Source organism: Choloepus didactylus, chromosome 5 (genome assembly GCF_015220235.1).
Source record: "Choloepus didactylus isolate mChoDid1 chromosome 5, mChoDid1.pri, whole genome shotgun sequence".
Lineage (NCBI taxonomy): Eukaryota > Metazoa > Chordata > Mammalia > Pilosa > Megalonychidae > Choloepus > Choloepus didactylus.
This window is the reverse complement of record NC_051311.1, coordinates 126,299,277-126,322,866: the sequence shown is the minus strand read 5'-3', so window position 1 is coordinate 126,322,866 and position 23,590 is coordinate 126,299,277.

Here is a 23,590-nt window from a genome sequence, read left to right as displayed (position 1 = left end):
GCTGACAAATGCCACCTGCTGGGCAGGATAGGAAATGCACAGAATCTAGAGACCTCACAGGAAAGTCTGACAATCTTCAGGGTCTCACCCTCAGAGAAACCTGATACTGAATACAGTCTCCTCCTGAGACCTGAGCCTCTCTGGTCTGGGAAAATCTGATTGGGGTAATCAAGGAAATCAGATGCCTAGACAACAAAAATTACAAATCACACTAGGAAAAATGAAGACAGCCCAAAGGAACAAACTTACACTTCAAATGAGATACAGGAGTTGAAACAACTAATTAAAGATCTTCAAACAAATATGCTTAATCAATTCAAAAATCAAATGAACACACTGAAGGAAGATGTGGCAAAAGAGATGAAGGATATAAAGAAGACATTGGGTGAACATAAGGAAGAACTCAGAAGTTTGAAAAAGCAATTGGCAGAAATGAGAGGCACAATAGAAGAGTTGAAATGAGAGGCACAACAGAAGAGTTGAAAAACACAATGGAGACATACAACATATTTGAAGAGGCAGAAGAAAGGATTCATGAACTAGAGGACAAGACATCTGAAATTCTACACACTAAAGAACAGATAGGGAAAAGAACAGAAAAATACGAGCAGGGTCTCAGGGAAACATGAAGCACACGAATATTTATGATGGGTGTCCCAGAAGGAGAAGAGAAAGGAAAAGGGGCAGAAAGAATAACAGAGGAAATAATCAACAAAAATTTCCCCTCCTTTTGAAAGACACAAAATTACAGATCCAAGAAGTGCAGTGTACCCAAACAGAATAGATCCAAGTAGACCAACTCCAAGACACTTAATAATCAGATTCTCAAATATCAAAGACAAAGAGAGAATTCTGAAAGCAGCAAGAGAAAAGCAATCCATAACATACAAAGAAGGCTCAATAATACTACATGCAGATTTCTTAGTAGAAACCATGGAGGCAAGAAGACAGTGGTATGATATATTTAAGATACTGAAAGAAAAACTCCCAACCAGAAATTCTATGTCTGGCAAAACTGTCATTCAAAATGAGGGAGAGTTTAAAATATTTTCAGACAAGCAGATACCGAGAGAGTTTGTGAACAAGGCATCTGCTCTACAAGAAATACTAATGGGACCACTACAGGCAGACAGGAAAAGACAGGAGAGAGAGGTTTAGAGAACAGTGTAGAAATGAAGACTATCAGTAGGGTAAAAAGAGAGAGAGGAAAACAAAATAAAAAAATAAGACATGGTATATAAAATCCAAAAGACAAAATGGTAGATAATAGACATTATATTGAGTGCAATTAGCCAGAAACAAGAGCACAGATACTGTATGGTCTAACTAATATGAACTAACATTGACGAGCAAAATTTGAGAGTTGAGATGCAGGTTATCAGGAAATAGAAAGAGGTTAGAGATCGGGCATTTGATGCTGAAGGGCTACAGAGGGTTCAAAAGGAGTGACTGCATAGATCCAGAAATAAAGTGGATAGCATAATACTGTGGGATGGTAGCACAATATTGTAAGTACTCTGAACAAAGGTAAGTGTGAATATGGTTGAAAGAGGAAGGCTAGGGGCATATATGACACCGGTAGGAAAGATAGAAAATAAAGACTTGGAATGTATAACTTAGCAAAACCTAGAGTGGTCAATGACAGTGATTAAATATACAAATATAAGAAAGTTTTTAAATGAGGGAGAACAAATGAATGTTAACATTGCAAGGTGTTGAAAATCTGATGGCCTAGAGGACAAATACAATCAATGCAAACTAGTGTCTGTAGTTAATGGTAACATTGTAAGATGCTTCCATTAATTATAACAAAGGCAATATACCAAAGCTAAATGCCTGTAAGAGGGGGATATAAGGGAGTGATATGGGATTCTTGGTGGTGGTGGTGGTGTCTGACCTTTTCACTGTATTTTATTTTATTTTTATTTTTATTTTATCTTTTGTATTTTTCTTCTTCATTTTTTCACCTTTCCCTCTTTCTTTGTGGAAGAAATGGAAATGTCCTCATATAGATTGTGATGGTGAATGCATAACTATGTGATTATACTAGGAATCATTTATTGTTGATTTAGGATGGATTGTATGGTGTGTGAATAAAACTGTTTACAAAATAAATAGAGGGATATAAATGCTGGAAAAAATGTGGAGAGAGGAAAATACCTATTCTCTGTTGGTAGGGAAGTAGAATGGCACAGCCCAGCTGGAGGACAGTGTGGTGGTTCCACAGGAAGGTAACTCTGGGGTTGCCATATGGTTTTGCAATCCCATTACTGGGTATATACTTGGAAGAACTGAGAGCAGGAACATGAGGGGACAATGCACACTGATGTTTATGGCAGCAGTATTCAAGATTCTCAATGGATGAACGTGGCCTAGGGTATATCAGCTGATAAACAGAATGGTGAACTGTGGTGTATACATACAATGCAATACTGAGTGGTGGCAAGAAGAAATGAAGTTGTGAGGTATGCAACTAGGTGAAATGTAACTGAAGACAGTATGTTGAGTGAAATAAGCCAGAATCTAAAAGACAAATATTATAATGCCTCACTAATATGAACTATAATATGCAAACACTGAAAATTGAATCTGAGAGCATAGTTATCAGGGGAAGGCTTATGGTAAAGGTTCCCAGATTGTAAGCTCTTAAAGCAGTTACATATATTCCTGAGTTGTAATGGTTACCTCTAAATTCTGAGAGGCTGAGCCGTTTGTGTATAACCTGGTTAGTCCCTGGAACTTCAGTTACCTGTGTGATACCTGAGACTCAGAGTTAGAGGTCAGCAGCTATGAATGTTAACATTACCCCATACAGCAAATGTTAAAGAAGCTGAAAAAGAGATCAGACTTCAATCAGAGATATGAATGAAATGGACTTGATTAGACTAAGGTAAACCAGACTAAAGGGAAAAGGATGATATCAGCTGTGTTTTAAAACCTCAAATTCTGTGTGACACCAAAGGAAAAAATGTTTATTTGGTGAAAAACCTATATTTTCTGTAGCATGCCATATAATTTAACTTGTATGGTCACTTTATTCAAACACCATAATTACATGGAAGCTTGAATAGGGGGTGAGATCTGCTTGAATAGGTTAGCATGAAGCCTGTTATATCCCAGAGTAATCTGAGAGAATAAAAAGCATTTGCAAAGCCCCCTTGAGGACCTGGGGGAAAATGTGGAAATACTAAACTTCCCTACCTGGAGAATTCCTGATATTCTCACAAGCATTGGGGACTAACATTGTAGTACCTTTTCCTTATAAAGTTTTTACTACAAAGTAGATGCTAACCCTATTTATAATTGTGACTAAGAGTCACTCCCAGAGAACCTCTGTTATTGCTCAGATACATCCTGTCTCTCTCTAAGCCCACTCAGCAGGTAAACTCACTGCTCTCCCCACTATGTGGGATATGAATCGTAGGGTTGTAAATCTCCCCAATAATGTAGGACATGACTCCTGGGGATGAGCCTGGACCCAGCATCGTGGATTAAGAAAGCCTTCTGACAAAAGGGGGAAGAGATAAGAAACAAAATAAAGTTTCAGTGGCTGAGAGATTTCAAATGGAGTTGAGAGGTCATTCTGGAGGTTACTGTCAGGCATTATATAGCTATCCCCTTTTAGTTTTTAGTGCAATAGAATAGCTAGAAGGAAATACCTGAAACTGCCAGTTTGGATGTATTATGTCCCCCAGAATGCCATTATCTTTGATGCCATCTTGTGGAGGCAGATGTATTAGTCTTGATTAGATTGGAATTCTTTGATTTAGTGTTTCCATGGAGATGTGACTCAACTGTGAGTGAAATGTTTGATTGGATAATTTCCATGGAGGTGTTACCCTGTCCATTCAGGGTGGGTCTGAATTAAATCACTAGAGCCATATAAAAAAGCTGACAAACAGAAGGAACTCAGCACCTGTGAGTGACATTTTGGAAAGCAATTGAGAGGGACATTTTGAATAAAGAGCTGCAGCTGAGAGAGGACAAAACGCTCCAAGGGCAACATTTTGGAGAACACCATTTTGAAACGCAACCTGGGAGCAAGCAGACACCAGCCACGTGCCTTCCCAGCTTACAGAGGTTTTCCAGACACCATTGGTCATCCTCCAGTGAAGGTACCTGATTGTTGATGCCTTACCTTGGACACTTCATGGCCTTAAGACTAACTGTGTAACAAAATAAACCCCCTTTATAAAAGCCAATCCATTTCTGGTGTTTTGCAAAATGGCAGCATTAGCAAACCGGAACACTGTTGAACTGCAATCCAGTATCCTTGATTCTTGAAAACAATCATAAAATTGTATAGCTTGTACAGTGTGACTGTGTGTGTGTGTGTGTGATTGTGAAAACCTTTGGCTAACACTTCTTCAATCCACTTTATGGACAGATGAGTTGAAAAAAAGGGGGACAAATAGTAAATGAGTAATAGGGAAGGGGGAAAGGAGTATGAGATGTTTTGGGTGTTCTCTTTTATTTTTATTATTTTTATTTTTATTTTTTGGAGTAATGAAAATGTTCAAAATATTGATTGTGGTGATAATGCACAGGTATATGATGATACTGTGAACAACTGACTGTACACTTTGGATGACTGTATGGTATGTGAATATATCTCAATAAAATTGTGTTTAAAAAAATATGCTGCCCTCTGAATTAATTCATGTGTAGTAAATAAACATAAGTAGGTCCTTTGAATTGGAATACCTTTATTTAGAATATACATTTGTACTGATCTTTTTAAGAAGTTAATCCCTTCCAAATATATGGAGGTATCTCCTTTTAGAAATATCCTTTATTCTTGGAAATGAATAATCTTTCATAGTAAGAAGGCATGGAGGTATTGACAAATAATTCTAAAAATACATCTAAAATTCAACTTTGACCTTTACCCATTTCTGTTCTCCCTGTCCCTCTAGGCAAAATCATTTCATACTAACCTTAAAATGTCAGGCTTTAGAGTCAAGGAATAAATCTGTATATACATTGTGGCTAAATAGCTAATTTGGAAATTGAATACTTTTGAGCTCTGAAAAATATGCCCCAGAGAACTGAATCACCCACTTTTATAAACCAGCAGTATATATCGTTGCTCACAAGAACACCTTCAATAGAAATCAGTGATTCAAGCTGAATTAGAGATGACAACTATGCCATTTGTTTCCACCAGTAAATTCTAAAGTCTGTTTTTACTCCTATATGAACTGTTCAATCAACATAACTCTATAAAACCTATTTAAAAAAGGCAAAACTATTATAACACAAAAAGGCTAGCAAATAGTCTTTCAGTATGTCTGAATATGTCACTATCCAAACCAAGCCACTGCTTGCTTAATATAATTGGGGGAATAATGACATTCCATTATTGCATACAGTCAGTATAAATTATATTAAAATCCCATATATGTGCATTGGGTTACTATTACAATTCTATAAATTCCTGCTTTCAACAGAATCATAAAAAGTATACGCAAAGTATTTGGACCACCACACAGCTGGTAAACAAAATCAAAAACAAACCTTTAATCACAGAAGACTAATAAGAGTCTCAGTCCAGTTCTGAGCTGCACCATTTACAAGAAAGTTAGAAAATTTGAATCAAGTTTAGAAGAGAGCCTTAAGGATGATTAAAAGACTAAAAAATGGGATCTCATAATATGGATAAAAGAAACATTTAGACAAAGGGAGACAACTAAGTAGGGACCTAATGAATGTCAAATTACAACAGATAGTCAAGCAGCTGTTTTCTATTGCTGTCAGCCCAAGGCTTCTATCACTCCACAGTGGCTAAGAATGAGAGCAAGTCCTTTTCATTCTCTGCATTTCCATAAAAGAAGGCAATAGATTCATGTTTAAATTACAGGACTGTCATAGCTTGCCAGGAAGCTATGACAAATACCACACAGTGGGTTGACTTAACAATAGGAATTCATTGACTTCACAGTTTGGAAGGCTAACAGTCCAAAAATAACAGTGTCAGCAAATCCTTGCTTTCTCTTTGAAGTCTGTACCATTCCAGTTCTTGCTTGCCGCAACCCTTAGGGTTCCTTGGTTGCAGCTCTGTCTCTCAACACATGGGAATCTCCCGCTCCTTATTTCTGCTCTTCCGGTTTCCTGCTGCCTTCCAGCTCCTGGCTCCTTCTTATAAGCCTCCAGTAATGCAGATTAAGACCTACTCTGATTCAGTTGGCCACATCTGAACTAAACATAGCATCTTCATAAGGTCCTATTTATAAATGGGTTCAAACCCACAGGATTGTGGATTAAGATTAAAAACAACCTTTTGTTGGGGTACATAATTCAATTTTCCACAAGGACCTATTAAATAAAAAGAATTTTCCAAGTCCTATGGAATACATAAATGTCATTGTGAGACCCCTGTCATTTAGTATCCAAGTTTTTTATTCCAATCCTTCATTCTAGAGCCCCTATATAGACAGATATCAAGCAACTGCCATAAACCATGGAACACTGGAGACTTCTTGGTTTTCTTATCTGATTGCTGTACAACAGATTCAGGTCTTTGTTACAGTTTGAGTAACTGTTCAAATGAAAGCTCATTGTACCACAATTATATTTGTGATTTTTATTGCTAAACATAGGTCTGATATAATTTGTTTCTATTCCCACTAGGCTATATGTTTTGTCTTTGTTTTAAAATAGAAAACTGATGATAGAAGTTATTAAATTTGAGGCAATGCCTCAAATCTCTTATATTTGAAAACTTGGTTTGCCCAGTACTCCAGACAATAGGGTTTGGGCCAAAAGTTAACTACAAGGAAAAAGGCCACATTTTATAAAACACACATACTGAGAAATTCCAAATTGGTTGCCAAACTTCACTGCTGTTCACTTCCCACAGTTTTCTCAAAATTATCAGACAAACGGGCGTCGATATGATTAATTCTGATGCTGACTTTATTTTTTTTCTATGCAACAGTGACCTCTAGAATCTCTAAGTTCAGTTAAATATGCACAGTCACTTCAGTAAACTGAAGTGTTTGTAAATAAATGATATCTTTTCTCCATTAACATGTCTCTGTCTTGACCTCAAGAGTGGATTGTATGGGTATTCACAGATGACAAATTTATCTTTTTACTTTAACCCACTGTAAGGGAATATAAAAGAACACAGAAGTTCAGAAATATTAAAATATATATATATATATATGTATATATATATATATATATGTATATATATATACACACACACATATTCAGGCCCTCCTGCAGAAAGTGAATTTCTGCTGAATTCAAGCTGTGGTGGTTTAGAGCTGTATGTACTCCAAAAACATGTTGTTAAATTTAATCCGTTTCTGTAGCTGTGAACCCACTGTAAGTAGGACCTTTCGATGAGGCTAATTCAGTTAAGGTGTGGCCTACCTCAATCAAGATGGGTCTTAATCCTATTACTGGAGTCCTTTATAAGTGGAATGAAATTCAGACAGAGAGAAAGCCACAGAGGATGCAACCAGAAGCTGAAATTAATGGAACCCTCTTCTGAAGGGAAGAGAACAGGAGAGGCCAGAAGAGGCCGCCGTGTGCATCGCCATGTGACAAGCTAAGTACCAAGAATCACCAGAAGCTAGCCCCAGAATGCCACAGTCTTCAGAGAGAAAGCACTGCCTTAAAAATGACTTGATTTGGACTTTCCCTTAGCCTCAAAACTGTGAGCAAATAAATTTCCATTGTTTAAGCTGAACCATTGCAGGGTATTTGCTTGAGCAGCCAAGGAAACTAAACCACAAGCCTTCCTATGAATTCCTATCGATTTTTTGTAATGAAGCTCAAACTCCAATAGATAATAACAACAAATATTTTGTAATTTTATTGATAGATTAAAAGATACATCCATGTATATTATCTCATTTTACTTTCCAGTCTCAATATTATTGTTCTTGTATTGCAAACAGGGAAAAAGACTCAGAGAGGCAAATTAAATTGTCCAAATCTCACAGACAGGAAATGGTAGCCAGTCCTCCATCTCTGCATCCTGGTCACTGGCCACTATGAGTGAAAGTATGCATGTAAACATATATACACACTAGTCCACACAAAAATAGAGACAAACTGAGTTCACCTTCTAAATGTGACAAGGCAATTTTCTCTAAATTCCAATTTGCTTGAACATCACTTCTCTGGCTGGTGATATTATGCTGGTCAAAGGGTGTGTTTGTGCATTCAGAGCAAAGTGAAATAGTACTTGCGTAATTAATTAGAGTCCCATCTATAAATTATTTTAATGGAAAAGTACCCTTATTAACTCATATTTCAAAAAAGTGTGATAATATCTATTTAACTTATTAGAGTTCCATCTATAAATTATATCAGCTATTGAAAAGGACTTTTGTTATCCATCATCTCTGGAAAAAAAGGAAATCTGAATTTACTTTATGCAGTATTTATAATTTTAAAAATAGTTCACTCTTAATTTCTTTCATAATTTAAAACATATTTAGGGTTTAATTTTCCTGTTTTCACATAATGAGATCAATGCCTTATTGAAATATATGTTCAATTGTATATTGGTTAGATAATATTAGCTGTTGAAAGAACCCCCAAATTTCAATGGGTACAGTTTATTTCTCAGTTATATAGCAATCTGACCAGGGTGATGCTGTTGGACTATTTTCCTTCACATGGCAATTCAAATTCCCAGGCAAATTCCACCTTATGTTTCTTCCAACCCCTGGGGCCTCATTTTTCTCTGCCTGAGCAAGCAGAAGAAGAAAGAAATCTTGGAGAAAACACCTTTGAACATGCTTCTTCTCGTGTTACCTTGGAGAGATGTACTCCCTGGCTAGGCAGTTGCTTCCTGACTTCCACTCTATACTCTGACAGAATGGTCATGGATTTTGGTCAATAGCTGGCATCTCTATGTCACTATGAAAAAGCATACCTGTCTGCTTTTGTCCTATCACATATAATTATTTTTCTTATTTTATGGTGCATGTCTATAGCCATGAGGCTAAATACACTACATTTGCTATGTGAATCTGATCTGAATTCTACTGTTTATTCAATGTGCAAAAATTAGAAAATCACTGTTGTTCCTCAAACTGAATTACATTTCTGTAAAGTAGGATTATGGAGTGGAACATTTATCAGACCACCCCTGAACTATGATGAAAGAGTTTTATACCATAAAGAAGGTTGAGCTTTGTAACGTTATAATTCTGAGCATTTGTTCACTTGAAAGTATTTTATATTTAGTGTTATTGTTTACTTTTCTGAATGGTTGTTCATGACTACCTGGTGGAGAAGATCACTAGACCCAAGATCACTTTTTATCCTCTGTGACCTTGGGAAAATGAAATGGCTCTCTTTTAGTTAGGAACAATACAACATTTAACAAGCAGCTTGTCACAATTAATATGAAAATGCATGTGAAAAAAAGTTTTTTTAAACTGTAAAGTTCTGCACAAATATTAAGTTATAATTTTCATCATCATAACTGTCATGTAGAGGATCCTAGAATTCAAGTCATATTTTATAACATAAATTGGAACTTCAGTCTCTGAGGTGGATTGCTCAAATGATAACAGTAGAAACCTTAATGTACTATATTTTGATGAACTGTATATGCTATACAGAAGTCTCCTAGCTTTAACCTCCTTCTGACACAGGAACTCTTATCAGATTGATTTTACTAAAGATATCCCCTATTGAGTAGAGATAATGTTAATAGGTGTAAAATTTCCAGAAATTGTGCAGAGCAAGAAACAATGGAAGAGTGGTTCAATGCAAGAAAATCAATTAATGTAATATACCACATCAATGAATCAAAGGGGAAAACCCACATTATCATTTCAATTTATGCAGAAAAGGCATTTGACAAAATTCAACATCCTTTCTTGATGAAAACACTTCAAAGGATAGGAAAAGAAGGAAACTTCCTTAAAATGATAAAGGGAATATATGAAGAGCCCACAGCTAACATCATTCACAATGGGGAAAGTCTGAAAGCTTTCCCTTTAAGATCTGGAACAAAGCAAGGATGCCCACTGTCACCATTGTTATTCAACATTGTCCTGGAAGTTCTAGCTAAGCAATTAGGCAAGAAAAAGAAATAAAAGGACATCCAAATTGGAAAGGACAATGTAAAACTTTCACTGTTCACAGAGGACATGATCCTATATGTAGAAAACCTCCTCAAAAATTAACAGCAAAGCTACTAGAGCTAATAAACAAGTACAGCAAAGTGGCAGGATACAAGATCAACATGCAAAAATCAGTAGTATTTCTATAACTAGTAATGAGCAATTGGAGGTGGAAACCAAGAAAAAAAACTCCATTTACAATAGTAACCAAAATAATCAAATATTTAGGAATAAATTAACCAAGGACATAAAAGACCTATACATGGAAAACTACAAAACATTGCTAAAAGAAATCAAGGAAAGACCTAAATAAATGGAAGGACATCCTGTGTTTGTGGAATGGAATACTAAATATAGTTAAGATGTCTATTCTACCCAAATTGATTTATAGATTCAATGCAATACCAATTAAAATCCCAACAATGTACTTTGCAGAAATAGAAAAACCAATAACCAAATTTATTTGGAAGGTCAGGGTGCCCTGAATAGCCAAAATATCTTGAGAAAGGAAAATGAAGTGGGAGGTCTCATACTACTTGACTTTAAAGCTTATTACAAAGCTATAGTGGTTAAAACAGCATCATACTAGCATAAAGATAGACATACTGACAAATGGAATAGAATTGAGAGTTCAGAAATAGACCTTCTCATCTATGGACAACAGATTTTTGATAAGGCAGCTAAGTCCACTCAGCTGGAACAGAACAGCCTCTTCAACAAATGGTGCTTGGAGAACTGGATAGCTATATCCAAAAGAATGAAAGAGGACTGCTATCTTACACCTTATAAGAAAAATTAACTCAAAATGAATCAAAGACCTAAACATTAGAGCTAAGAACATAAATCTTTTAGAAGAAAATATAGGGAAATATCTTTAGGATCTTGACGTAGGAGATGGTTTCCTAGACCTTACACCCAAAGTGCAAGCAATGAAAGAAGAAATTGATAAATGGGATCTCCTCAAAATTGAATGCTTTTGTGCATCAAAGGACTTTGTCAGCAAAGAAAAGGCAGCCTACTCAATGGGAGACAATATTTGGAAACCACAAATCAGATAAGGGTTTAGTACCCAGAATATGTAAAGAGATGCTACAACTCAACAACAAAAAGACAACCCAATTTAAAAAAAGACATGAATAGACACTTTTCCAAAGAGGAAATACAAATGACTCAAAAACATATGAAAAGATGCTCAACTTCACTGGCTATTAGGGAAATGCAAATCAAAACCACAATGAAATATCATCTCACACCTGACTAGAATGCCATTATCAAAAAACAGAAAACTACAAGTACTGGAGAGGTTGTGAAGAAAAAGTCACACTTATTCACTGTTGGTGGGAATGTAGAATGGTGCAGCTGCTCTGGAAGGCGGTTTGGCAGTTCCTCAGGAAGCTAAGTATAGAATTGCTATATGATCCGGCAATCCCATTACTAGGTATATACTCAGAAGAATTGAAAGCAACAACACAAACAGACATTTGTACATTGATGTTTTTAGCAGCATTATTCATGATTGCCAAGAGATGGAAACAGCCCAAGTACCCATCAACAGAGTGGATAAATAAACTGTGGTATATACATACAATAGCATATTACACAGATGTAAGATGGAATAAAGTCATGACACATGAAACAACATGGAATAAACTTGAGGGCATTATGCTGAGCAAAATAAGCCATAAACAGAAGGACAAATACTGTATGGTCTGACTAATATGAACTAACTATAATGAGTAAACTCTGAGATTTAAAGTTAAGAACACAGGTTTTCAGGAGACAGAAAGAGGGTAGAGATTGGGCATTTGATGCTTAAGGAATACAGAATGTTAAACAAGATTGATTGTAAAGATTCAGAAATGGATAGTACTATGTGATGGTAATAAAATATATATAAGTATAATGAACAAAGCAGAGTGTGACTATGGTTGAAAGAGGAAGGCTAGAGGAATGTATGGCACCAGAAGGAAAGATAGAAGATTAAAACTGGGACCATATAACTTACCAAAACCTTGAGTGAACAATGATGGTGATTAAATGTACAAATATAAGAAAGTTTTTACATGAGTGAGAACAAATGTATGTCACCCTTGCAAGGTGTTAAAATGGGATGGTATATGGAAAAATAAAATTAATGCAATGTAGGGTCTATAGTCCACAGTAACACTGTAATATCTTTCATTAATTGTGACAAAGGCAATATACCAAAGCTAAGTGTCAATAAGAGGGGGATATAAGGGAGGTGTATGGAATTTTCTTTCTTTTTCTTGTTCTCTTTTTTTTTTCTCTTCTTTCTTTGTGGAAGAAATGGAAATGCTCTCGTTTAGATTGTGGTAGTGAATGCATAACTATATGATTATACCATGAACCATTGATTGTATATGTAGGATGGACTGTATGGTATGTGAAAAAAACTCTTTAAAAAATAAACAGAAAGATACAAGTGCTGGAGAAGCTGTAGAGTGAGAGATATACCTGTTCTCCGCTGGTAGAGAAATAGAATGGTGTAGCCCTCCTGGAGTGCAGTGTGACAGTTCCATAGGAGGCTAAGTATAGGATTACCATAAGATCTTGCAATCCATTTATTAGATATATACTCAGAAGAACTGAAAGCAAGGACACCAATAGACATTTGTACACTGGTGCTTATGGTGGCATAATTCACAACTTCCAATGGTTGGAGGTGGCCCAACTGTACATTGACTGATGAGTAAAAGGGCGAACTGTGAATATCCATATGATGGAATATTGTGCGGCTGCAGAAAGGAATAAAGTTGTGAGGCATGCAATGAGGTGAATGAACCTTGAGGACATTATGTTGGGCAAAATAAGCCAGAAACAAAAGGACAAATATTGTATGGTCTCCTAATGTAAACTAACTATAATGAGCAAACCCTGAGAATTAAATTCATGATCATAGATTATCAGGAGATAGAAAGTGGGCAGAGATTGGGCAATCAATGATTGATTAAGGAGTACAGAATGTTCAATAAGGCTCACTGTAAAGGTTCCTAGATTGTAAGCTCTTACAGCAGTCACATTTACTGAGTTTTAACTGTTACCTCTAAATTCTGAGATGTTCTGCTCTTCATGTATAACCTTGTAGTTCTCTGGAACTTTGGGTATCTGTGCGACACCTGAAAATCGGAATTAGAGTTCTGCAGCTCCAAAAGTCAGCATTACTCCATACAGCAACTGTTACAGGAGCTGAAAGAGAGATCAGATTTCAAATAGAGATATGAATGAAGCTGATCTGGTTAGGACTAAGGTAAATCAGAATATAAAGGATTATATTGTATGTATTTTAAAACTTCAAATTCTGTATGAGACCAAGGGAAGCAATGTTTATTTTGTCCAAAATTTAAATTTTCTGTATCACACTATCTGATTTAACCTGTCTGGTCACTTTATTTAAACAGCCTAATTACATGGAACATAGAATATGGAATAAAATCTTGTTATTCTGTACAGGTTATTGCAACACCCCAATACATTCTAGAGTATTTGGGGCAGAAAATAAAAAAAGTATTTGCAAAGTACCTTGAGGGACTGGAGAAAAAATGTGGAACTATGAAATTCCCCCACCTGGGGAATTCCTGATTTTCTCTCAAGAATTAGGGACTCCCAATTCAATAAGCCAAACCCTTGATCTTAAGGATTGCCCTTAAGAAATTTATTTCTCTAATGGCAAAGCTAAACCTACTTATAAGTATGCCTCAGTAACCCCCAGAGAACGTCTTTTGTTGCTCAGATGTGGCTTCTTTCTCCAAGTTAACTCTGCAAATAAAGTCACTACCCTCCCCACTACATAAGACACGATTCCAAGGTGTAAATCTCCCTGGCAATGTGGGATATGACTCCCAGTAATGAGCCTGGCCCTTGCATTGTGGGATCGACAATACCTTCTGGACCACAAAGGGGAAGAGACATGAAATAAAGTTTCAGTGGCTAAGAGATTTCATATAGAGTCAAGAGATCATTCTGGAGGTTACTGTTATGCAAGTTTCAGTCAGATATTGCAAACTGCCACAGTATGCCAAGCCCCAACCAAGAGTATTCCTGAAAACCCTAAAGAATATCCTGGGCTCTATCTAAGATTCTATAAAACATTTACCTACTAAGTTTATTTTTTCAGAAACTTAAAGCCTCCGGATGGCTCCTACGCCAGATAAGCCCTGAAACCCAGAGGTACCAGTCTCTCCAAGAACATCAACCACTTTCATTCTTGTACCCCATATGTTGACACCCCTTTTCAGCAAGAAGACATTAGAATGGTCATTGCCCAGATATCCCGAAGATTGAAAGAATGATTAAATGAGAGGGAGGAGGTGTAACTGAGAAGTTAGGATTTAACAAACGATTATAACTATTGACTCATTATATAAATATTTCTTTTTAGTTTCTAGTGTATTAGAATAGCTAGAAGGAAATACCTTAAACTGTTGATTTGTAATCCAGTAGCCTTCATTTTTGATAATGAATTTATAACTATGTAGCTTTTATCTTGTGACCATGTATTCCTGTTTCCTAACACTGCTGTTTTGCAAAACACCAGAAATGGATTGGCTTTTATAAAGGGGGTATATTTGGTTACAAAGTTTACATTCTGAAGGCCATGAAAATGTCCAAAGGCATCAACAGTAGGGTACCTTTACTGAAGAACACTGACGGCATCTGGAAAACCTCTGTTAGCTCGGAAGGCAAGTGGCTGGCATCTGCTTGCTCCCAGGTTGCATTTCAAAATGGCGTTCTCCCAGGACATTTCTCTCTAGGCATCTGGGGGTATTCTCTTAGTTTCTCCTAGGCAAACTCTGGAGTAGCAAAAGTCTACTTTCAATGGCCATCTCCAAAATGTCTCTCTTGGCTGCAGCTAACATCAGGGGTCTGCAACTCCAAGCATGTCTATGCATCAGCATCAGCAAGTGTCTGGAACTGTGTGGCTCTCTTTTAAAGTACTCTAGTGACTAACTCAAGACCCATGTTGAATGGGCAGGGCCACAGCTCCATGGAAATAATGTGATCAAATGTTTCACCCACAGTTGATTGAGTCACATCTCCATGGAAACACTCAACCAAAGGATTCCAACCTAATCAACACTAATACCTCTGCCCCCACAAGACTGCATTAAAGAACATGCTGTTTTGGGGGACATAATACATCCAAACCAACACACTGTGTGATTATAAAAACCTTGCGACTGACACCCCCTTTACCAGTGTATGGGTAGATGAGTAATAAAATAAAGACATGAATGAAAAAAAAAAGGTAAACAAAACAGTAAGAATAAAAAGAAACAATGGAAATGTGATGCAGAGAAGCTCCAACAGTCCTGCATGTGTGGCTAAATAGCATATATGGTAGGGGAAGAAAAGGATAAGAGACAGTGGATCTGCATTTTGCTACCAAATGTAGATTATATATTTATATGTATGCATATAGTTATGTGTTATATATTTAATTTTTTAAAATATTTTTCAGACTTTAAATCCATAACCTATTTCTCATATGTGAAATCAAATTAATGATATTAACCTCTAGTATTTCACATTTTTACTACACTCTCTCCCATACTCAATGTGTGTCTAGTACTCAAATAGCTTATTGTGTAGGGAATAAGAAAAAGGAAAGGAAAAACTCTCAAGATAGCTACTAGCTTATCCACCTGGCACAGAGTCAGAGTAATTACCAATCCATTTATTTGAGTAAGTGATTTATGTTATGGAATCTGAAACCCCCTACCCATACAAAACATTTGTCTGACTGCTGACCCATGTGTTGTACATGTTTATTTGAATGCACAGTCACAGTTATCCATCAGATACAGTATATTATTGGAAACAGGTGCTATGTTTTCTTGGCTTTGTTTTTTCAACAGTAATGTGCTGTGAATTGTTATTTCATTGAGACATAAGTACTCATATGATTCAAAAACTCCATTGTAAAAATTTATTTTAAATTGGTCACTGAAAAGAAAGTGGAAATATTTTCAGATGTTTTCCATCTTTTAAGATCTGTAGACTTAACACCTGTCAGTAAATAATCTGTTCTGAGATAGGAAATTGTACTGTAATCCAGAGCCTAGAAGAACTGTGACACCATAAATTGAAAAATACATTCCAGATTTACATTTGGAGTCATTAAATCAATGCTTTCTTTCAAATCTAATGCCTTGTCTGCTTTGTATGACTACTGACAATTCAAAAGTGACAATGAAAACAACTGGTCTTAATAGCATAATTGAATACAACTCTGCCTGAATATGGGATTTTTGAATTACATGAATATGTGACTTGCCATAGTTACCACATAAAAAGATGAGAACAGGTGGTTTTAATGTGTTTTTTTTTTTAAATTAACGTTTATTTGTTGGATTGTCTTTTTCCTAACGAGAATATACTGTAATGTAATGGAGACTTGAACTTGGATTCAAAAATCATCATTGTTCCATCTCTGTCAGTCACCCTCCATATCCTTAGACAAAGCAACTGACTCATGGAGATGATATTCTATGCCTTTTCCTTGGCTTTATCTGTTGCTCCAACCCCCTAGATTCTCATCTGGGATATCTAGAGGGCAAGGGAAAAACCAAAAGAGCCCTTTTCCTAAAATCTCAGTCAAGACATTGTAAGAGGAGCACTTCTTTTCTGGTCCTCATGGAAGATTTTCCCCATTTAAAACAGAAACCTGAGCAGCTTTAGTACTTCAGTGGCTGCAGTACCCCGGTTATCATGGGGATTGAGAGGCCTGGAGGATACAGGCACCCAGAAAAATGCTGGGTGGGGAGCAGACCTGATCAACATATGTAGTGCAATCTGTGGGAGTGCCCAGGAAAACCAGCAGGTCTCATATCAACAAGCAGGGGCAAGGACAAGTAGATCATTTCCACTGATGTGATTACATTGGCACTATGTGCTGCTGATACTTGGGGAAAAACACAAAATGCAAAAGCGTGTTGTTAAGTCATACGACTAGCCAATTTTTAAATTAAAAACGAAAAAACGAAAAAACCTCAAGTTTTGTACTTGCAAAGATTAAAGTTTCTTTGAAATAGGATGTGAAAAATTTTCCAATGATATTGCCACACAGTCTTTTTTTTCCCCTCAAAAATAAAAAAGGATGTGAAAAACCTTGCCAAAAGCATATGAGAAATTCATGAGAACTTCTTTTTTTTTAATCTTCATTTTATTGAGATATATTCATATACCACGCAGTCATACAAAACAAATCGTACTTTTGATTGTTCACAGTACCATTACATAGTTGTACATTCATCACCCAAATCAATCCCTGACACCTTCATTAGCACACACACAAGAATAACAAGAATAATAATTAGAGTGAAAAAGAGCAATTGATGTAAAAAAGAACACTGGGTACCTTTGTCTGTTTGTTTCCTTCCCCTATTTTTCTACTCATCCATCCATAAACTAGACAAAGTGGAGTTTGGTCCTTATGGCTTTCCCAATCCCCTTGTCACCCCTCATAAGCTACATTTTTATACAACTGTCTTCGAGATTCATGGGTTCTGGGTTGTAGTTTGATAGTTTCAGGTATCCACCACCAGCTACCCCAATTCTTTAGAACCTAAAAAGGGTTGTCTAAAGTGTGCGTAAGAGTGCCCACCAGAGTGACCTCTCGGCTCCTTTTGGATTCTCTCTGCCACTGAAGCTTATTTCATTTCCTTTCACATAACCCTTTTGGCCAAGAAGATGTTCTCCGTCCCACGATGCCAGGTCTACATTCCTCCCCGGGAGTCATATTCCATGTTGCCAGGGAGATTCACTCCCCTGGGTGTCTGATCCCACGTAGGGGGGAGGGCAGTGATTTCACCTTTCAAGTTGGCTTAGCTAGAGAGACAGGGCCACATCTGAGCAACAAAGAGGCATTTGGGAGGAGGCTCTTAGGCACAACCATAGGGAGGCCTAGCCTCTCCTTTGCAGCAACCGTCTTCCCAAGGGTAAAACCTGTGGTAGAGGGCTCAACCCATCAAACCACCAGTCCCCTATGTCTGTGGTCATGTTAGCAACCATGGAGGTGGGGTAGGCGAATATCCCTACATTCTCCACAGGCTCCTCAAGGGGGCACTACATCTTTTTTTTTTTCCCTTGTTTTTTTTTTTTTTTTAACTTTCCCTTCTTTTTTAAATCAACTGTATGAAAAAAAAGTTAAAAAGAAAACAAACATACAATAAAAGAACATTTCAAAGAGACCATAACAAGGGAGTAAGAAAAAGACAACTAACCTAAGATAACTGCTTAACTTCCAACATGTTCCTACTTTACCGCAAGAAAGTTACCTAATATAGCAACATTTCTGTGAACTTGCTCCTACTATATCCATCAGAAATTAACAGACCATAGTCATTCCTGGGCATCCCCAGAACGTGAAATAGCTTATCTGTTCTTCTTGGATTACTGTTCCCCCTTCCTTAATTTCTCTCTATTGCTAGTTCCCCTACATTCTACATTATAAGCCATTTGTTTTACATTTTTCAAAGTTCACATTAGTGGTAGCATATAATATTTCTCTTTTTGTGCCTGGCTTATTTCGCTTAGCATTATGTCCTCAAGGTTCATCCATGTTGTCATATGTTTCACGAGATCGTTCCTTCTTACTGCTGCGTAGTATTCCATCGTGAGTATATACCACATTTTATTTATCCACTCATCTGTTGAAGGACATTTGGGTTGTTTCCATCTTTTGGCAATTGTGAATAATGCTGCTATGAACATTGGCGTGCAGATATCTGTTCGTGTCACTGCTTTCCGATCTTCCGGGTATATACCGAGAAGTGCAATCGCTGGATTGAATGGTAACTCTATATCTAGTTTTCTAAGGAACTGCCAGACTGACTTCCAGAGTGGCTGAACCATTATACAGTCCCACCAACAGTGAATAAGAGTTCCAATTTCTCCACATCCCCTCCAGCATTTGTAGTTTCCTGTTTGTTTAATGGCAGCCATTCTAACCGGTGTTAGATGGTATCTCATTGTGGTCTTAATTTGCATCTCTCTAATAGCTAGTGAAGCTGAACATTTTTTCATGTGTTTCTTGGCCATTTGTATTTCCTCTTCAGAGAACTGTCTTTTCATATCTTTTGCCCATTTTATAATTGGGCCGACTGTACTATTGTCATTGAGTTGTAGGATTTCTTCATATATGCAAGATATCAGTCTTTTGTCAGATACATGGTTTCCAAAAATTTTTTCCCATTGAGTTGGCTGCCTCTTTACCTTTTTGAGAAATTCCTTTGAGGTGCAGAAACTTCTAAGCTTGAGGAGTTCCCATTTATCTATTTTCTCTTTTGTTGCTTGTGCTTTGGGTGTAAAGTCTAGGAAGTGGCCGCCTAATACAAGGTCTTGAAGATGTTTTCCTACATTATCTTCTAGGAGTTTTATGGTACTTTCTTTTATATTGAGATCTTTGGTCCATTTTGAGTTAATTTTTGTGTAGGGGGTGAGGTAGGGGTCCTCTTTCATTCTTTTGGATATGGATATCCAACTCTCCCAGCCCCATTTGTTGAAAAGACCATTATGACTCAGTTCAGTGACTTTGGGGGCCTTATCAAAGATCAGTCCGCCATAGATCTGAGGGTCTGTCTCGGAATTCTCAATTCGATTCCATTGATCTATATGTCTATCTTTGTGCCAGTATCATGCTGTTTTGGCAACTGTGGCTTTATAATAAGCTTCAAAGTCAGGGAGTGTAAGTCCTCCCACTTCGTTTTTCTTTTTTAGAGTGTCTTTAGCAATTCGAGGCATCTTCCCTTTCCAAATAAATTTGATAACTAGCTTTTCCAAGTCTGCAAAGTAGGTTGTTGGAATTTTGATTGGGATTGCATTGAATCTGTAGATGAGTTTGGGTAGAATGGACATCTTAATGACATTTAGTCTTCCTATCCATGAACATGGAATATTTTTCCATCTTTTAAGGTCCCCTTCTATTTCTTTTAGTAGAGTTATGTAGTTTTCTTTGTATAGGTCTTTTACATCTTTGGTTAAGTTTATTCCTAGGTACTTGATTTTTTTAGTTGCTATTGAAAATGGTATCTTTTTCTTGAGTGTCTCTTCAGTTTGTTCATTTCTAGCATATAGAAACATTACTGACTTATGTGCATTAACCTTGCATCCCGCTACTTTGCTAAATTTGTTTATTAGCTCTAGTAGCTGTATCGTCGATTTCTCAGGGTTTTCTAGATATAAGATCATATCATCTGCAAACAATGACAGTTTTACTTCTTCTTTTCCAATTTGGATGCCTTTTATTTCTTTGTCTTGCCGGATTACCCTGGCTAGCACTTCCAGCACAATGTTGAATAACAGTGGTGATAGCGGGCATCCTTGTCTTGTTCCTGATCTTAGAGGGAAGGCTTTCAGTCTCTCACCATTGAGAACTATGCTGGCTGTGGGTTTTTCATATATGCTCTTTATCATGTTGAGGAATTTTCCTTCAATTCCTACCTTTTGAAGTGTTTTTATCAAAAAGGGATGTTGGATTTTGTCAAATGCTTTTTCAGCATCTATCGAGAAGATCAATTGATTTTTCCCTTTTGACTTGTTAATGTGTTGTAATACATTGATTGATTTTCTTATGTTGAACCATCCTTGCATGCCTGGAATAAACCCCACTTGGTCATGGTGTATGATTTTTTTAATGTGTCTTTGGATTCGATTTGCAAGTATTTTGTTGAGGATTTTTGCATCTATATTCATTAGGGAGATTGGCCGGTAGTTTTCCTTTTTTGTAACATCTTTGCCTGGTTTTGGTATTAGATTGATGTTAGCTTCATAAAATGAGTTAGGTAGTGTTCCATTTTCTTCAATGTTTTGAAAGAGTTTGAGTAAGATTGGTGTCAGTTCTTTCTGGAAAGTTTGGTAGAATTCCCCTGTGAAGCCATCTGGCCCTGGGCATTTATTTGTGGGAAGATTTTTGATGACTGATTGAATCTCTTTGCTTGTGATGGGTTGGTTGAGGTCTTCTATTTCTTCTCTGGTCAGTCTAGGTTGTTCATATGTTTCCAGGAAATTGTCCATTTCCTCTACATTATCCAGTTTGTTGCCATACAGTTGTTCATAGTATCCTCTTATAATTTTTTTAATTTCTTCAGGATCTGCAGTTATGTCACCTTTTTCATTCATTATTTTGTTTATATGGGTCTTCTCTCTTTTTGATTTTGTCAGTCTAGCTAGGGGCTTGTCAATCTTGTTGATCTTCTCAAAGAACCAACTTTTGGTGATATTTATCCTCTCTATTGTTTTTTTGTTCCCTATGTCATTTATTTCTGCTTTAATCCTTGTTATTTCTTTTCTTGTATTTGGTTTAGGATTGGTTTGCTGTTCATTTTCTAGCTTCTTCAGTTGATCCATTAGTTCTTTGATTTTGGCTCTTTCTTCCTTTTTAATATATGCGTTTAGTGCTATAAATTTCCCCCTTAGCACTGCTTTTGCTGCATCCCATAGGTTTTGGTATGTTGTGTTCTCATTTTCATTCGTCTCTATATATTTAGCAATTTCTCTTCCTATTTCTTCTTTAACCCACTGATTGTTTAGGAGTGTGTTGTTTAACCTCCAGGTATTTGTGAATTTTCTAAGTCTCTGATGGTTATTGACTTCTAATTGTATTCCATTGTGGTCAGAGAATGTGCTTTGAATAATTTCAATCTTTTTAAATTTATTGAGGCTTGTTTTATGTCCCAGCATATGATCTATTCTGGAGAAAGTTCCATGAACACTAGAAAAGTATGTGTATCCTGGTGATTTGGGATATAATGTCCTGTAGATGTCTGTTAAATCTAATTCATTTATCAGATTGTTTAGGTTTTCAATTTCCTTATTGGTCTTCTGTCTGGTTGATCTATCTATAGGAGAGAGTGATGTGTTGAAGTCTCCCACAATTATTGTGGAAACATCAATTGCTTCCTTTAGTTTTGCCAGTGTTTCTCTCATGTATTTTGTGGCACCTTGGTTGGGTGCATAGACATTTACGATTGTTATTTCTTCTTGCTGAATTGCCCCTTTTATTAGTACGTAGTGGCCTTCTTTGTCTCTCAAAACATCCTTGCATTTGAAGTCTATTTTATCTGAGATTAATATTGCTACACCTGCTTTCTTTTGGCTGTAGCTTGCATGAAATATTTTTTTCCATCCTTTCATTTTCAGTTTCTTTGTGTCCCTGTGTCTAAGATGAGTCTCTTGTATGCAACATATTGATGGTTCAATTTTTTATCCATTCTGCGAATCTATATCTTTTAATTGGGGAGTTTAATCCATTTACATTCAACGTTATAACCGTGAAGGCATTTCTTGAATCAGCCATCTTATCCTTTGGTTTATGTTTGTCATATTTTTCCCCTCTGTCTATTAATATCCTTTATTGTACCCATACCGAATCTCTTTAGTACTGAACCTTTCTCCAAGTCTCTCTGTCCTTTCTTTGTTTCTCTGTCTGTAGGGCTCCCTTGAGTATCTCCAGTAGGGCAGGTCTCTTGTTAGCAAATTCTCTCAGCATTTCTTTGTCTGTGAAAAATTTAAGCTCTCCCTCAAATTTGAAGGAGAGCTTTGCTGGATAAAGTATTCTTGGCTGGAAATTTTTCTCACTCAGAATTTAAAATAAATCGTGCCACTGCCTTCTTGCCTCCATGGTGGCTGCTGAGTAGTCACTACTTAGTCTTATGCTGTTTCCTTTGTATGTGGTGAATTGCTTTTCTCTTGCTGCTTTCAGAACTTGCTCCTTCTCTTCTGTGTTTGACAGTGTGATCAGTATATGTCTCGGAGTGGGTTTATTTGGATTTATTCTATTTGGAGTTAGCTGAGCATTTATGATTTGTGTATTTATGTTGTTTAGAAGATTTGGGAAGTTTTCCCCAACAATTTCTTTGAATACTCTTCCTAGACCTTTACCCTTTTCTTCCCCTTCTGGGACACCAATGAGTCTTATATTTGGACGTTTCATATTATCTGTCATATCCCTGAGGTCCATTTCGATTTTTTCAATTTTTTTCCCCATTCTTTCTTTTATGCTTTCATTTTCCATTCTGTCATCTTCGAGGTCACTGATTCGTTGTTCAACTTCCTCTAGTCTTGTACTATGAGTGTCCAGAATCTTTTTAATTTGGTCAACAGTTTCTTTAATTTCCATAAGATCATCCATTTTTTTATTTAGTCTTGCAATGTCTTCTTTATGCTCTTCTAGGGTCTTCTTGATTTCCTTTGTCTCCCATACTATGGTCTCATTGTTCATCTTTAGTTCTTTGAGTAGTTGCTCTAGGTGCTGTGTCTCTTCTGGTCTTTTGATTTGGGTGCTTGGGCTTGGGTTATCCATATCGTCTGGTTTTTTCATATGCTTTATAATTTTCTGTTGTTTTTGGCCTCGTGGCATTTGCTGAACTTGATAGGGTTCTTTTAGGATTTGTAGACCAATTGAAGTCCTTATCTCTAATTTATCAGATCTACAGCTTCGTGGAGTACACTTTCTCTAACTAACCAGCAGGTGG